Source organism: Pleurodeles waltl, unplaced genomic scaffold (assembly GCF_031143425.1).
Source record: "Pleurodeles waltl isolate 20211129_DDA unplaced genomic scaffold, aPleWal1.hap1.20221129 scaffold_39, whole genome shotgun sequence".
Taxonomy (NCBI): domain Eukaryota; kingdom Metazoa; phylum Chordata; class Amphibia; order Caudata; family Salamandridae; genus Pleurodeles; species Pleurodeles waltl.
In genome coordinates, this window is record NW_027150097.1 from 322346 (window position 1) to 340124 (window position 17779).

Below are 17779 nucleotides of genomic sequence, written 5' to 3' on the forward strand. Positions count from 1 at the left end.
TGATTAGCACTCTGGACTCTGAATCCAGCAATCTGAGTTCCAATATCGGTAGGACCTGGAATGTTTGTAATAATACTTTTGTTTAAATTTATTGCAGGTCTTGAGCAGGAAACCATTTGTATCTCTGACATAACCCGTCTCTTCCTCTTTTCATTCCCCTCGTGGTTTCTGCGGTTTGGGGGCATCTATACATTATTCTATAGGCGTTGCTGGGGACACTTGATGCTACACACAGGTGTTGTCTACGTCCTGTGTCTGTGTGGACACCTCTCTACTCTGGCTACACAACTGTAAGATGCACAGTGTGGACCTGACTCCACTTGGCCTTCACACCGGATAACTTACAAGGAGAGAGAAACTTACGGAAATGTACGGTGTGAAAGAACGACTTTACCAAAGTGTTAATGTATGAAATTGCCCTTTGCTTTTTTTTTGTGAGTTGCAAATGGTAACATTTGACTAAAGCAAGTACCCAAAATTAAACAGTTTTCAGCTGCACTCATATAACTTGCATTTGCAGTGGAAGATCTGCCTGGAGCAGTATATGAGTGTGAAAAGGTCTCTAGTTTTGTCTTGAAATACCAGAGACTTCGGCGCTCTCTACCAGTCTCCTTCGACATCACATCCTGATGCTGAACAGTATTAGCACATAAATGAATAAAAAACTGGCTGACGTGTACATGCACATGTGTGCATATGTACCACGGTGCTATAGTCTGATGACATATATGTGCCAGTCTGTGGGGTCAAAGGGCAGTCAGAAGTTACTGGGCCACAGTTGTATCAATGAGGACTGTGTACTTCCTGTGCCCTGGGGCATTCGTACTCTGGTCCCTCAAACTAGGGTGGAAGCCCCCCTTTAGCACAAGACTCTCAGAATAACAAGTCAGAGCAGACATTAGTGTAACTGGGTACTCATGCTTGTGAAAGGCACAAGTGCAAGTAGTGAACTGCAACCTGACCTCACAGCATACACTTTAGACATCCTTTGTAAACACACACACATATTTTCAGTCTAACTTGTTTACATTTTACATCAATAAATATGGTAATATTTGTACTTGAAATGTTTAATTTGCCTACCTTTGGCGCATATTCCTAGTACCTTATATTTTAACTTTTCTCCATTCGGGTGTATACAATTGGTATAATGTCAGAAAGGGAGAAGACAACCGAGAATGCCTAAGAATGTGCGCTTCCATGCTTTTAAGAACATATGTCTGGTGTTGTGACAAAACAGCAGTGACCACTTCAGCTCAGCACTTGCTTCTTCCTCTGCTGTCCCAAAATATTGTGGAATTACTAGTCTCTGCGCCTCTGACAAGGCTGCTGACATCCGATTGATGATTTGTACCCTTGTGGGCTGTGAGTGCTTTGGCTGTGCTGCCCCCTGGCAGTCACTCTGTGAAGATGCAGGTACCTGGGAACAACACAGACTACTTCTGAGCTGTTTCTTCTCTGTTTGAACCACTCCAGTGTCAGGACTGGAGTCGGTGCTGTTAGTAGATAGAGAAGGAGTATAACTCGAGTCCCAGGAGGGCAGCCTGGAGCCTGTGACAGGTGCAGGGGAGTGTCGTCAAGGAAGCAGCTGGAAGATAACTGGAGAGGGGTCTGTGGGGCCATCAGTCTGGTGAGGAAACCCAGGAGTGTCCTACGGATGGGGCGTGGCTTTGTCTGGCTCAAGGGGAGGGGTTAGTAATAGTGAATGCAGGGACTGCTGCTGTCCTCCGTGTCCTGGGCTCTGTGTAGGTGTAGAAGCTCTAAGGTTGTAAATAATGAGACCTGACAGGTTGTGGCAGAAATGATGACTTCTGGTCATTCCTTCTCTTTTGTCAGAAGAGAAGTGTCTGTTAGCCCAATTGATTGTGTACTACTGAGAAGAAGAATATAACTCTCAGTGTACGGAATGCAGTGTGACCTAGGAGACACCTCACATACACTGAGCTGTATGATGAGTTCACAGTTCCCATATGGTCTAGCGGTTAGGGTTCCTGGTTTTCACCCAGGCGGCCCGGGTTCAACTCCCGGTATGGGAACTCCATTTTTTTTTTTTCACTACTCAGACATTTTAATCTTTCTCAGTTTTTTTCTATAAACCTAAATGCACCTAAAATGCACATAAATGTCACTTGCTTTGTCTTCTGCTTCCATCTAATGCCGTCAGAGGTTTACACCGACCCCCAGATCTACTGCCCTCTCTCCCCAGCCCTTGACCTGTACATTAATACTATGAAGGGTTATTCCTTGTTTTTCTTTTATTGCACAACAAAAAGTACAGATTATATAAAGAGACCGGGGCACAGAGAAGAAGGCAGCAATTGACTGTGGTCCCACCATGGGAAATTCGCATTTTATTACCTGCCCCTTCCATACTGTGGGTTCATCATTTGTTTTATGACATGATTTCCCTGCTGTGTTGTATCTAGTATAAGACTTGAGTACTTTATGTGTTTTATATCATCTGTGATATTGCAGCTGTTGTTTGCAGTGTCCACATTTTGCAACCAGTGTGCTTTGTACCCTCACTGCTGCTCTCTCAGAGAGGGTAGGCTGAACACTACCGGTAGTATCAGACACCAGAGATGCCTCCTGTACCTGGAATAAAACTCTGCTTCTTTGTAAGAAATACAGGGGTGAAGATCTGCTGCATTCACAGTGACCCACTGACTCTTTTACAAAGGTTCCCAGCCGTGCAAAGACTCTTGGTGGTTAGTTAAGGGGCCATGCTAAATGGAGATTTCGAAGCATCAGACGAGACGTTTTCTTTGTTTCTGCATCAGCAAAAGTATATTTCTGTTTTTATGTTATTACTTGTGAAATACACATTTTAGTTGTGCTGTTGGATTTGTCATGTTTGATTTACAGTGTGAACGAATTCAAGCGATAGACAGTAGGTGGTGACTGACACTGCTTCAGGACTCCTAGGGTTGAGGATCGTGGACGTTGGTTCCATCGTGTAATGATTAGCACTCTGGACTCTGAATCCAGCAATCTGAGTTCCAATATCGGTAGGACCTGGAATGTTTGTAATAATACTTTTGTTTAAATTTATTGCAGGTCTTGAGCAGGAAACCATTTGTATCTCTGACATAACCCGTCTCTTCCTCTTTTCATTCCCCTCGTGGTTTCTGCGGTTTGGGGGCATCTATGCATTATTCTATAGGCGTTGCTGGGGACACTTGATGCTACACACAGGTGTTGTCTACGTCCTGTGTCTGTGTGGACACCTCTCTACTCTGGCTACACAACTGTAAGATGCACAGTGTGGACCTGACTCCACTTGGCCTTCACACCGGATAACTTACAAGGAGAGAGAAACTTACGGAAATGTACGGTGTGAAAGAACGACTTTACCAAAGTGTTAATGTATGAAATTGCCCTTTGCTTTTTTTTTGTGAGTTGCAAATGGTAACATTTGACTAAAGCAAGTACCCAAAATTAAACAGTTTTCAGCTGGACTCATATAACTTGCATTTGCAGTGGAAGATCTGCCTGGAGCAGTATATGAGTGTGAAAAGGTCTCTAGTTTTGTTTTGAAATACCAGAGACTTCGGCGCTCTCCACCAGTCTCCTTCGACATCACATCCTGATGCTGAACAGTATTAGCACATAAATGAATAAAAAACTGGCTGACGTGTACATGCACATGTGTGCATATGTACCACGGTGCTATAGTCTGATGACATATATGTGCCAGTCTGTGGGGTCAAAGGGCAGTCAGAAGTTACTGGGCCACAGTTGTATCAACGAGGACTGTGTACTTCCTGTGCCCTGGGGCATTCGTACCCTGGTCCCTCAAACTAGGGTGGAAGCCCCCCTTTAGCACATGACTCTCAGAATAACAAGTCAGAGCAGACATTAGTGTAACTGGGTACTCACACTTGTGAAAGGCACAAGTGCAAGTAGTGAACTGCAACCTGACCTCACAGCATACACTTTAGACATCCTTTGTAAACTCACACACATATTTTCAGTCTAACTTGTTTACATTTTACATCAATAAATATGGTAATATTTGTACTTGAAATGTTTAATTTGCCTACCTTTGGCGCATATTCCTAGTACCTTATATTTGAACTTTTCTCCATTCGGGTGTATACAATTGGTATAATGTCAGAAAGGGAGAAGACGACCGAGAATGCCTAAGAATGTGCGCTTACATGCTTTTAAGAACATATGTCTGGTGTTGTGACAAAACAGCAGTGACCACTTCAGCTCAGCACTTGCTTCTTCCTCTGCTGTCCCAAAATATTGTGGAATTACTAGTCTCTGCGCCTCTGACAAGGCTGCTGACATCCGATTGATGATTTGTACCCTTGTGGGCTGTGAGTGCTTTGGCTGTGCTGCCCCCTGGCAGTCACTCTGTGAAGATGCAGGTACCTGGGAACAACACAGACTACTTCTGAGCTGTTTCTTCTCTGTTTGAACCAATCCAGTGTCAGGACTGGAGTCGGTGCTGTTAGTAGATAGAGAAGGAGTATAACTTGAGCCCCAGGAGGGCAGCCTGGAGCCTGTGACAGGTGCAGGGGAGTGTCGTCAAGGAAGCAGCTGGAAGATAACTGGAGAGGGGTCTGTGGGGCCATCAGTCTGGTGAGGAAACCCAGGAGTGTCCTACGGATGGGGCGTGGCTTTGTCTGGCTCAAGGGGAGGGGTTAGTAATAGTGAATGCAGGGACTGCTGCTGTCCTCCGTGTCCTGGGCTCTGTGTAGGTGTAGAAGCTCTAAGGTTGTAAATAATGAGACCTGACAGGTTGTGGCAGAAATGATGACTTCTGGTCATTCCTTCTCTTTTGTCAGAAGAGAAGTGTCTGTTACCCCAATTGATTGTGTACTACTGAGAAGAAGAATATAACTCTCAGTGTACGGAATGCAGTGTGACCTAGGAGACACCTCACATACACTGAGCTGTATGATGAGTTCACAGTTCCCATATGGTCTAGCGGTTAGGGTTCCTGGTTTTCACCCAGGCGGCCCGGGTTCAACTCCCGGTATGGGAACTCAATTTTTGTTTTTTCACTACTCAGACATTTTAATCTTTCTCAGTTTTTTTCTATAAACCTAAATGCACCTAAAATGCACATAAATGTCACTTGCTTTGTCTTCTGCTTCCATCTAATGCCGTCAGAGGTTTACACCGACCCCCAGATCTACTGCCCTCTCTCCCCAGCCCTTGACCTGTACATTAATACTATGAAGGGTTATTCCTTGTTTTTCTTTTATTGCACAACAAAAAGTACAGATTATATAAAGAGACCGGGGCACAGAGAAGAAGGCAGCAATTGACTGTGGTCCCACCATGGGAAATTCGCATTTTATTACCTGCCCCTTCCATACTGTGGGTTCATCATTTGTTTTATGACATGATTTCCCTGCTGTGTTGTATCTAGTATAAGACTTGAGTACTTTATGTGTTTTATATCATCTGTGATATTGCAGCTGTTGTTTGCAGTGTCCACATTTTGCAACCAGTGTGCTTTGTACCCTCACTGCTGCTCTCTCAGAGAGGGTAGGCTGAACACTACCGGTAGTATCAGACACCAGAGATGCCTCCTGTACCTGGAATAAAACTCTGCTTCTTTGTAAGAAATACAGGGGTGAAGATCTGCTGCATTCACAGTGACCCACTGACTCTTTTACAAAGGTTCCCAGCCGTGCAAAGACTCTTGGTGGTTAGTTAAGGGGCCATGCTAAATGGAGATTTCGAAGCATCAGACGAGACGTTTTCTTTGTTTCTGCATCAGCAAAAGTATATTTCTGTTTTTATGTTATTACTTGTGAAATACACATTTTAGTTGTGCTGTTGGATTTGTCATGTTTGATTTACAGTGTGAACGAATTCAAGCGATAGACAGTAGGTGGTGACTGACACTGCTTCAGGACTCCTAGGGTTGAGGATCGTGGACGTTGGTTCCATCGTGTAATGATTAGCACTCTGGACTCTGAATCCAGCAATCTGAGTTCCAATATCGGTAGGACCTGGAATGTTTGTAATAATACTTTTGTTTAAATTTATTGCAGGTCTTGAGCAGGAAACCATTTGTATCTCTGACATAACCCGTCTCTTCCTCTTTTCATTCCCCTCGTGGTTTCTGCGGTTTGGGGGCATCTATGCATTATTCTATAGGCGTTGCTGGGGACACTTGATGCTACACACAGGTGTTGTCTACGTCCTGTGTCTGTGTGGACACCTCTCTACTCTGGCTACACAACTGTAAGATGCACAGTGTGGACCTGACTCCACTTGGCCTTCACACCGGATAACTTACAAGGAGAGAGAAACTTACGGAAATGTACGGTGTGAAAGAACGACTTTACCAAAGTGTTAATGTATGAAATTGCCCTTTGCTTTTTTTTTGTGAGTTGCAAATGGTAACATTTGACTAAAGCAAGTACCCAAAATTAAACAGTTTTCAGCTGGACTCATATAACTTGCATTTGCAGTGGAAGATCTGCCTGGAGCAGTATATGAGTGTGAAAAGGTCTCTAGTTTTGTTTTGAAATACCAGAGACTTCGGCGCTCTCCACCAGTCTCCTTCGACATCACATCCTGATGCTGAACAGTATTAGCACATAAATGAATAAAAAACTGGCTGACGTGTACATGCACATGTGTGCATATGTACCACGGTGCTATAGTCTGATGACATATATGTGCCAGTCTGTGGGGTCAAAGGGCAGTCAGAAGTTACTGGGCCACAGTTGTATCAACGAGGACTGTGTACTTCCTGTGCCCTGGGGCATTCGTACTCTGGTCCCTCAAACTAGGGTGGAAGCCCCCCTTTAGCACATGACTCTCAGAATAACAAGTCAGAGCAGACATTAGTGTAACTGGGTACTCACACTTGTGAAAGGCACAAGTGCAAGTAGTGAACTGCAACCTGACCTCACAGCATACACTTTAGACATCCTTTGTAAACACACACACATATTTTCAGTCTAACTTGTTTACATTTTACATCAATAAATATGGTAATATTTGTACTTGAAATGTTTAATTTGCCTACCTTTGGCGCATATTCCTAGTACCTTATATTTGAACTTTTCTCCATTCGGGTGTATACAATTGGTATAATGTCAGAAAGGGAGAAGACGACCGAGAATGCCTAAGAATGTGCGCTTACATGCTTTTAAGAACATATGTCTGGTGTTGTGACAAAACAGCAGTGACCACTTCAGCTCAGCACTTGCTTCTTCCTCTGCTGTCCCAAAATATTGTGGAATTACTAGTCTCTGCGCCTCTGACAAGGCTGCTGACATCCGATTGATGATTTGTAGCCTTGTGGGCTGTGAGTGCTTTGGCTGTGCTGCCCCCTGGCAGTCACTCTGTGAAGATGCAGGTACCTGGGAACAACACAGACTACTTCTGAGCTGTTCTTCTCTGTTTGAACCAATCCAGTGTCAGGACTGGAGTCGGTGCTGTTAGTAGATAGAGAAGGAGTATAACTTGAGCCCCAGGAGGGCAGCCTGGAGCCTGTGACAGGTGCAGGGGAGTGTCGTCAAGGAAGCAGCTGGAAGATAACTGGAGAGGGGTCTGTGGGGCCATCAGTCTGGTGAGGAAACCCAGGAGTGTCCTACGGATGGGGCGTGGCTTTGTCTAGCTCAAGGGGAGGGGTTAGTAATAGTGAATGCAGGGACTGCTGCTGTCCTCCGTGTCCTGGGCTCTGTGTAGGTGTAGAAGCTCTAAGGTTGTAAATAATGAGACCTGACAGGTTGTGGCAGAAATGATGACTTCTGGTCATTCCTTCTCTTTTGTCAGAAGTGAAGTGTCTGTTACCCCAATTGATTGTGTACTACTGAGAAGAAGAATATAACTCTCAGTGTACGGAATGCAGTGTGACCTAGGAGACACCTCACATACACTGAGCTGTATGATGAGTTCACAGTTTCCATATGGTCTAGCGGTTAGGATTCCTGGTTTTCACCCAGGCGGCCCGTGTTCAACTCCCGGTATGGGAACTCAATTTTTGTTTTTTCACTACTCAGACATTTTAATCTTTCTCAGTTTTTTTCTATAAACCTAAATGCACCTAAAGTCTTAATAAATGTCACTTGCTTTGTCTTCTGCTTCCATCTAATGCCGTCAGAGGTTTACACCGACCCCCAGATCTACTGCCCTCTCTCCCCAGCTCTTGACCTGTACATTAATACTATGAAGGGTTATTCCTTGTTTTTCTTTTATTGCACAACAAAAAGTACAGATTATATAAAGAGACCGGGGCACAGAGAAGAAGGCAGCAATTGACTGTGGTCCCACCATGGGAAATTCGCATTTTATTACCTGCCCCTTCCATACTGTGGGTTCATCATTTGTTTTATGACATGATTTCCCTGCTGTGTTGTATCTAGTATAAGACTTGAGTACTTTATGTGTTTTATATCATCTGTGATATTGCAGCTGTTGTTTGCAGTGTCCACATTTTGCAACCAGTGTGCTTTGTACCCTCACTGCTGCTCTCTCAGAGAGGGTAGGCTGAACACTACCGGTAGTATCAGACACCAGAGATGCCTCCTGTACCTGGAATAAAACTCTGCTTCTTTGTAAGAAATACAGGGGTGAAGATCTGCTGCATTCACAGTGACCCACTGACTCTTTTACAAAGGTTCCCAGCCGTGCAAAGACTCTTGGTGGTTAGTTAAGGGGCCATGCTAAATGGAGATTTCGAAGCATCAGACGAGACGTTTTCTTTGTTTCTGCATCAGCAAAAGTATATTTCTGTTTTTATGTTATTACTTGTGAAATACACATTTTAGTTGTGCTGTTGGATTTGTCATGTTTGATTTACAGTGTGAACGAATTCAAGCGATAGACAGTAGGTGGTGACTGACACTGCTTCAGGACTCCTAGGGTTGAGGATCGTGGACGTTGGTTCCATCGTGTAATGATTAGCACTCTGGACTCTGAATCCAGCAATCTGAGTTCCAATATCGGTAGGACCTGGAATGTTTGTAATAATACTTTTGTTTAAATTTATTGCAGGTCTTGAGCAGGAAACCATTTGTATCTCTGACATAACCCGTCTCTTCCTCTTTTCATTCCCCTCGTGGTTTCTGCGGTTTGGGGGCATCTATGCATTATTCTATAGGCGTTGCTGGGGACACTTGATGCTACACACAGGTGTTGTCTACGTCCTGTGTCTGTGTGGACACCTCTCTACTCTGGCTACACAACTGTAAGATGCACAGTGTGGACCTGACTCCACTTGGCCTTCACACCGGATAACTTACAAGGAGAGAGAAACTTACGGAAATGTACGGTGTGAAAGAACGACTTTACCAAAGTGTTAATGTATGAAATTGCCCTTTGCTTTTTTTTTGTGAGTTGCAAATGGTAACATTTGACTAAAGCAAGTACCCAAAATTAAACAGTTTTCAGCTGGACTCATATAACTTGCATTTGCAGTGGAAGATCTGCCTGGAGCAGTATATGAGTGTGAAAAGGTCTCTAGTTTTGTTTTGAAATACCAGAGACTTCGGCGCTCTCCACCAGTCTCCTTCGACATCAAAACCTGATGCTGAACAGTATTAGCACATAAATGAATAAAAAACTGGCTGACGTGTACATGCACATGTGTGCATATGTACCACGGTGCTATAGTCTGATGACATATATGTGCCAGTCTGTGGGGTCAAAGGGCAGTCAGAAGTTACTGGGCCACAGTTGTATCAACGAGGACTGTGTACTTCCTGTGCCCTGGGGCATTCGTACTCTGGTCCCTCAAACTAGGGTGGAAGCCCCCCTTTAGCACATGACTCTCAGAATAACAAGTCAGAGCAGACATTAGTGTAACTGGGTACTCACACTTGTGAAAGGCACAAGTGCAAGTAGTGAACTGCAACCTGACCTCACAGCATACACTTTAGACATCCTTTGTAAACACACACACATATTTTCAGTCTAACTTGTTTACATTTTACATCAATAAATATGGTAATATTTGTACTTGAAATGTTTAATTTGCCTACCTTTAGCGCATATTCCTAGTACCTTATATTTGAACTTTTCTCCATTCGGGTGTATACAATTGGTATAATGTCAGAAAGGGAGAAGACGACCGAGAATGCCTAAGAATGTGCGCTTACATGCTTTTAAGAACATATGTCTGGTGTTGTGACAAAACAGCAGTGACCACTTCAGCTCAGCACTTGCTTCTTCCTCTGCTGTCCCAAAATATTGTGGAATTACTAGTCTCTGCGCCTCTGACAAGGCTGCTGACATCCGATTGATGATTTGTAGCCTTGTGGGCTGTGAGTGCTTTGGCTGTGCTGCCCCCTGGCAGTCACTCTGTGAAGATGCAGGTACCTGGGAACAACACAGACTACTTCTGAGCTGTTCTTCTCTGTTTGAACCAATCCAGTGTCAGGACTGGAGTCGGTGCTGTTAGTAGATAGAGAAGGAGTATAACTTGAGCCCCAGGAGGGCAGCCTGGAGCCTGTGACAGGTGCAGGGGAGTGTCGTCAAGGAAGCAGCTGGAAGATAACTGGAGAGGGGTCTGTGGGGCCATCAGTCTGGTGAGGAAACCCAGGAGTGTCCTACGGATGGGGCGTGGCTTTGTCTAGCTCAAGGGGAGGGGTTAGTAATAGTGAATGCAGGGACTGCTGCTGTCCTCCGTGTCCTGGGCTCTGTGTAGGTGTAGAAGCTCTAAGGTTGTAAATAATGAGACCTGACAGGTTGTGGCAGAAATGATGACTTCTGGTCATTCCTTCTCTTTTGTCAGAAGTGAAGTGTCTGTTACCCCAATTGATTGTGTACTACTGAGAAGAAGAATATAACTCTCAGTGTACGGAATGCAGTGTGACCTAGGAGACACCTCACATACACTGAGCTGTATGATGAGTTCACAGTTCCCATATGGTCTAGCGGTTAGGATTCCTGGTTTTCACCCAGGCGGCCCGGGTTCAACTCCCGGTATGGGAACTCAATTTTTGTTTTTTCACTACTCAGACATTTTAATCTTTCTCAGTTTTTTTCTATAAACCTAAATGCACCTAAAGTCTTAATAAATGTCACTTGCTTTGTCTTCTGCTTCCATCTAATGCCGTCAGAGGTTTACACCGACCCCCAGATCTACTGCCCTCTCTCCCCAGCTCTTGACCTGTACATTAATACTATGAAGGGTTATTCCTTGTTTTTCTTTTATTGCACAACAAAAAGTACAGATTATATAAAGAGACCGGGGCACAGAGAAGAAGGCAGCAATTGACTGTGGTCCCACCATGGGAAATTCGCATTTTATTACCTGCCCCTTCCATACTGTGGGTTCATCATTTGTTTTATGACATGATTTCCCTGCTGTGTTGTATCTAGTATAAGACTTGAGTACTTTATGTGTTTTATATCATCTGTGATATTGCAGCTGTTGTTTGCAGTGTCCACATTTTGCAACCAGTGTGCTTTGTACCCTCACTGCTGCTCTCTCAGAGAGGGTAGGCTGAACACTACCGGTAGTATCAGACACCAGAGATGCCTCCTGTACCTGGAATAAAACTCTGCTTCTTTGTAAGAAATACAGGGGTGAAGATCTGCTGCATTCACAGTGACCCACTGACTCTTTTACAAAGGTTCCCAGCCGTGCAAAGACTCTTGGTGGTTAGTTAAGGGGCCATGCTAAATGGAGATTTCGAAGCATCAGACGAGACGTTTTCTTTGTTTCTGCATCAGCAAAAGTATATTTCTGTTTTTATGTTATTACTTGTGAAATACACATTTTAGTTGTGCTGTTGGATTTGTCATGTTTGATTTACAGTGTGAACGAATTCAAGCGATAGACAGTAGGTGGTGACTAACACTGCTTCCGGACTCCTAGGGTTGAGGATCGTGGACGTTGGTTCCATCGTGTAATGATTAGCACTCTGGACTCTGAATCCAGCAATCTGAGTTCCAATATCGGTAGGACCCGGAATGTTTGTAATAATACTTTTGTTTAAATTTATTGCAGGTCTTGAGCAGGAAACCATTTGTATCTCTGACATAACCCGTCTCTTCCTCTTTTCATTCCCCTCGTGGTTTCTGCGGTTTGGGGGCATCTATACATTATTCTATAGGCGTTGCTGGGGACACTTGATGCTACACACAGGTGTTGTCTACGTCCTGTGTCTGTGTGGACACCTCTCTACTCTGGCTACACAACTGTAAGATGCACAGTGTGGACCTGACTCCACTTGGCCTTTACACCGGATAACTTACAAGGAGAGAGAAACTTACGGAAATGTACGGTGTGAAAGAACGACTTTACCAAAGTGTTAATGTATGAAATTGCCCTTTGCTTTTTTTTTGTGAGTTGCAAATGGTAACATTTGACTAAAGCAAGTACCCAAAATTAAACAGTTTTCAGCTGGACTCATATAACTTGCATTTGCAGTGGAAGATCTGCCTGGAGCAGTATATGAGTGTGAAAAGGTCTCTAGTTTTGTCTTGAAATACCAGAGACTTCGGCGCTCTCTACCAGTCTCCTTCGACATCACATCCTGATGCTGAACAGTATTAGCACATAAATGAATAAAAAACTGGCTGACGTGTACATGCACATGTGTGCATATGTACCACGGTGCTATAGTCTGATGACATATATGTGCCAGTCTGTGGGGTCAAAGGGCAGTCAGAAGTTACTGGGCCACAGTTGTATCAATGAGGACTGTGTACTTCCTGTGCCCTGGGGCATTCGTACTCTGGTCCCTCAAACTAGGGTGGAAGCCCCCCTTTAGCACAAGACTCTCAGAATAACAAGTCAGAGCAGACATTAGTGTAACTAGGTACTCATGCTTGTGAAAGGCACAAGTGCAAGTAGTGAACTGCAACCTGACCTCACAGCATACACTTTAGACATCCTTTGTAAACTCACACACATATTTTCAGTCTAACTTGTTTACATTTTACATCAATAGATATGGTAATATTTGTACTTGAAATGTTTAATTTGCCTACCTTTGGCGCATATTCCTAGTACCTTATATTTTAACTTTTCTCCATTCGGGTGTATACAATTGGTATAATGTCAGAAAGGGAGAAGACGACCGAGAATGCCTAAGAATGTGCGCTTACATGCTTTTAAGAACATATCTCTGGTGTTGTGACAAAACAGCAGTGACCACTTCAGCTCAGCACTTGCTTCTTCCTCTGCTGTCCCAAAATATTGTGGAATTACTAGTCTCTGCGCCTCTGACAAGGCTGCTGACATCCGATTGATGATTTGTACCCTTGTGGGCTGTGAGTGCTTTGGCTGTGCTGCCCCCTGGCAGTCACTCTGTGAAGATGCAGGTACCTGGGAACAACACAGACTACTTCTGAGCTGTTTCTTCTCTGTTTGAACCAATCCAGTGTCAGGACTGGAGTCGGTGCTGTTAGTAGATAGAGAAGGAGTATAACTCGAGCCCCAGGAGGGCAGCCTGGAGCCTGTGACAGGTGCAGGGGAGTGTCGTCAAGGAAGCAGCTGGAAGATAACTGGAGAGGGGTCTGTGGGGCCATCAGTCTGGTGAGGAAACCCAGGAGTGTCCTACGGATGGGGCGTGGCTTTGTCTGGCTCAAGGGGAGGGGTTAGTAATATTGAATGCAGGGACTGCTGCTGTCCTCCGTGTCCTGGGCTCTGTGTAGGTGTAGAAGCTCTAAGGTTGTAAATAATGAGACCTGACAGGTTGTGGCAGAAATGATGACTTCTGGTCATTCCTTCTCTTTTGTCAGAAGAGAAGTGTCTGTTACCCCAATTGATTGTGTACTACTGAGAAGAAGAATATAACTCTCAGTGTACGGAATGCAGTGTGACCTAGGAGACACCTCACATACACTGAGCTGTATGATGAGTTCTCAGTTCCCATATGGTCTAGCGGTTAGGGTTCCTGGTTTTCACCCAGGCGGCCCGGGGTTCAACTCCCGGTATGGGAACTCCATTTTTTTTTTTTTCACTACTCAGACATTTTAATCTTTCTCAGTTTTTTTCTATAAACCTAAATGCACCTAAAATGCACATAAATGTCACTTGCTTTGTCTTCTGCTTCCATCTAATGCCGTCAGAGGTTTACACCGACCCCCAGATATACTGCCCTCTCTCCCCAGCCCTTGACCTGTACATTAATACTATGAAGGGTTATTCCTTGTTTTACTTTTATTGCACAACAAAAAGTACAGATTATATAAAGAGACCGGGGCACAGAGAAGAAGGCAGCAATTGACTGTGGTCCCACCATGGGAAATTCGCATTTTATTACCTGCCCCTTCCATACTGTGGGTTCATCATTTGTTTTATGACATGATTTCCCTGCTGTGTTGTATCTAGTATAAGACTTGAGTACTTTATGTGTTTTATATCATCTGTGATATTGCAGCTGTTGTTTGCAGTGTCCACATTTTGCAACCAGTGTGCTTTGTACCCTCACTGCTGCTCTCTCAGAGAGGGTAGGCTGAACACTACCGGTAGTATCAGACACCAGAGATGCCTCCTGTACCTGGAATAAAACTCTGCTTCTTTGTAAGAAATACAGGGGTGAAGATCTGCTGCATTCACAGTGACCCACTGACTCTTTTACAAAGGTTCCCAGCCGTGCAAAGACTCTTGGTGGTTAGTTAAGGGGCCATGCTAAATGGAGATTTCGAAGCATCAGACGAGTCGTTTTCTTTGTTTCTGCATCAGCAAAAGTATATTTCTGTTTTTATGTTATTACTTGTGAAATACACATTTTAGTTGTGCTGTTGGATTTGTCATGTTTGATTTACAGTGTGAACGAATTCAAGCGATAGACAGTAGGTGGTGACTGACACTGCTTCAGGACTCCTAGGGTTGAGGATCGTGGACGTTGGTTCCATCGTGTAATGATTAGCACTCTGGACTCTGAATCCAGCAATCTGAGTTCCAATATCGGTAGGACCTGGAATGTTTGTAATAATACTTTTGTTTAAATTTATTGCAGGTCTTGAGCAGGAAACCATTTGTATCTCTGACATAACCCGTCTCTTCCTCTTTTCATTCCCCTCGTGGTTTCTGCGGTTTGGGGGCATCTATGCATTATTCTATAGGCGTTGCTGGGGACACTTGATGCTACACACAGGTGTTGTCTACGTCCTGTGTCTGTGTGGACACCTCTCTACTCTGGCTACACAACTGTAAGATGCACAGTGTGGACCTGACTCCACTTGGCCTTCACACCGGATAACTTACAAGGAGAGAGAAACTTACGGAAATGTACGGTGTGAAAGAACGACTTTACCAAAGTGTTAATGTATGAAATTGCCCTTTGCTTTTTTTTTGTGAGTTGCAAATGGTAACATTTGACTAAAGCAAGTACCCAAAATTAAACAGTTTTCAGCTGGACTCATATAACTTGCATTTGCAGTGGAAGATCTGCCTGGAGCAGTATATGAGTGTGAAAAGGTCTCTAGTTTTGTTTTGAAATACCAGAGACTTCGGCGCTCTCCACCAGTCTCCTTCGACATCACATCCTGATGCTGAACAGTATTAGCACATAAATGAATAAAAAACTGGCTGACGTGTACATGCACATGTGTGCATATGTACCACGGTGCTATAGTCTGATGACATATATGTGCCAGTCTGTGGGGTCAAAGGGCAGTCAGAAGTTACTGGGCCACAGTTGTATCAACGAGGACTGTGTACTTCCTGTGCCCTGGGGCATTCGTACTCTGGTCCCTCAAACTAGGGTGGAAGCCCCCCTTTAGCACATGACTCTCAGAATAACAAGTCAGAGCAGACATTAGTGTAACTGGGTACTCACACTTGTGAAAGGCACAAGTGCAAGTAGTGAACTGCAACCTGACCTCACAGCATACACTTTAGACATCCTTTGTAAACACACACACATATTTTCAGTCTAACTTGTTTACATTTTACATCAATAAATATGGTAATATTTGTACTTGAAATGTTTAATTTGCCTACCTTTGGCGCATATTCCTAGTACCTTATATTTGAACTTTTCTCCATTCGGGTGTATACAATTGGTATAATGTCAGAAAGGGAGAAGACGACCGAGAATGCCTAAGAATGTGCGCTTACATGCTTTTAAGAACATATGTCTGGTGTTGTGACAAAACAGCAGTGACCACTTCAGCTCAGCACTTGCTTCTTCCTCTGCTGTCCCAAAATATTGTGGAATTACTAGTCTCTGCGCCTCTGACAAGGCTGCTGACATCCGATTGATGATTTGTAGCCTTGTGGGCTGTGAGTGCTTTGGCTGTGCTGCCCCCTGGCAGTCACTCTGTGAAGATGCAGGTACCTGGGAACAACACAGACTACTTCTGAGCTGTTCTTCTCTGTTTGAACCAATCCAGTGTCAGGACTGGAGTCGGTGCTGTTAGTAGATAGAGAAGGAGTATAACTTGAGCCCCAGGAGGGCAGCCTGGAGCATGTGACAGGTGCAGGGGAGTGTTGTCAAGGAAGCAGCTGGAAGATAACTGGAGAGGGGTCTGTGGGGCCATCAGTCTGGTGAGGAAACCCAGGAGTGTCCTACGGATGGGCCGTGGCTTTGTCTGGCTCAAGGGGAGGGGTTAGTAATAGTGAATGCAGGGACTGCTGCTGTCCTCCGTGTCCTGGGCTCTGTGTAGGTGTAGAAGCTCTAAGGTTGTAAATAATGAGACCTGACAGGTTGTGGCAGAAATGATGACTTCTGGTCATTCCTTCTCTTTTGTCAGAAGTGAAGTGTCTGTTACCCCAATTGATTGTGTACTACTGAGAAGAAGAATATATCTCTCAGTGTACGGAATGCAGTGTGACCTAGGAGACACCTCACATACACTGAGCTGTATGATGAGTTCACAGTTCCCATATGGTCTAGCGGTTAGGATTCCTGGTTTTCACCCAGGCGGCCCGGGTTCAACTCCCGGTATGGGAACTCAATTTTTGTTTTTTCACTACTCAGACATTTTAATCTTTCTCAGTTTTTTTCTATAAACCTAAATGCACCTAAAGTCTTAATAAATGTCACTTGCTTTGTCTTCTGCTTCCATCTAATGCCGTCAGAGGTTTACACCGACCCCCAGATCTACTGCCCTCTCTCCCCAGCTCTTGACCTGTACATTAATACTATGAAGGGTTATTCCTTGTTTTTCTTTTATTGCACAACAAAAAGTACAGATTATATAAAGAGACCGGGGCACAGAGAAGAAGGCAGCAATTGACTGTGGTCCCACCATGGGAAATTCGCATTTTATTACCTGCCCCTTCCATACTGTGGGTTCATCATTTGTTTTATGACATGATTTCCCTGCTGTGTTGTATCTAGTATAAGACTTGAGTACTTTATGTGTTGTATATCATCTGTGATATTGCAGCTGTTGTTTGCAGTGTCCACATTTTGCAACCAGTGTGCTTTGTACCCTCACTGCTGCTCTCTCAGAGAGGGTAGGCTGAACACTACCGGTAGTATCAGACACCAGAGATGCCTCCTGTACCTGGAATAAAACTCTGCTTCTTTGTAAGAAATACAGGGGTGAAGATCTGCTGCATTCACAGTGACCCACTGACTCTTTTACAAAGGTTCCCAGCCGTGCAAAGACTCTTGGTGGTTAGTTAAGGGGCCATGCTAAATGGAGATTTCGAAGCATCAGACGAGACGTTTTCTTTGTTTCTGCATCAGCAAAAGTATATTTCTGTTTTTATGTTATTACTTGTGAAATACACATTTTAGTTGTGCTGTTGGATTTGTCATGTTTGATTTACAGTGTGAACGAATTCAAGCGATAGACAGTAGGTGGTGACTGACACTGCTTCAGGACTCCTAGGGTTGAGGATCGTGGACGTTGGTTCCATCGTGTAATGATTAGCACTCTGGACTCT

General features: G+C 44.2%; 5 non-coding genes across 5 annotated transcripts; all 5 read left to right on the top strand.

Moving 5' to 3' along the window:
- Nucleotides 1-1964: 1964 nt before the first annotated feature.
- Nucleotides 1965-2036, top strand: TRNAE-UUC (transfer RNA glutamic acid (anticodon UUC)). Its single transcript has one exon. It is a non-coding gene; the product is annotated as a tRNA-Glu (tRNA).
- A 2888-nt stretch (nt 2037-4924) lies between these two features.
- TRNAE-UUC (transfer RNA glutamic acid (anticodon UUC)) lies at nt 4925-4996 on the top strand. Its single transcript has one exon. It is a non-coding gene; the product is annotated as a tRNA-Glu (tRNA).
- Nucleotides 4997-10842: 5846 nt separating this feature from the next.
- TRNAE-UUC (transfer RNA glutamic acid (anticodon UUC)) lies at nt 10843-10914 on the top strand. The gene has a single exon. It is a non-coding gene; the product is annotated as a tRNA-Glu (tRNA).
- Nucleotides 10915-13802: 2888 nt separating this feature from the next.
- Nucleotides 13803-13875, top strand: TRNAE-UUC (transfer RNA glutamic acid (anticodon UUC)). The gene has a single exon. It is a non-coding gene; the product is annotated as a tRNA-Glu (tRNA).
- Nucleotides 13876-16763: 2888 nt separating this feature from the next.
- Nucleotides 16764-16835, top strand: TRNAE-UUC (transfer RNA glutamic acid (anticodon UUC)). The gene has a single exon. It is a non-coding gene; the product is annotated as a tRNA-Glu (tRNA).
- The last annotated feature ends 944 nt before the right edge of the window (nt 16836-17779 follow it).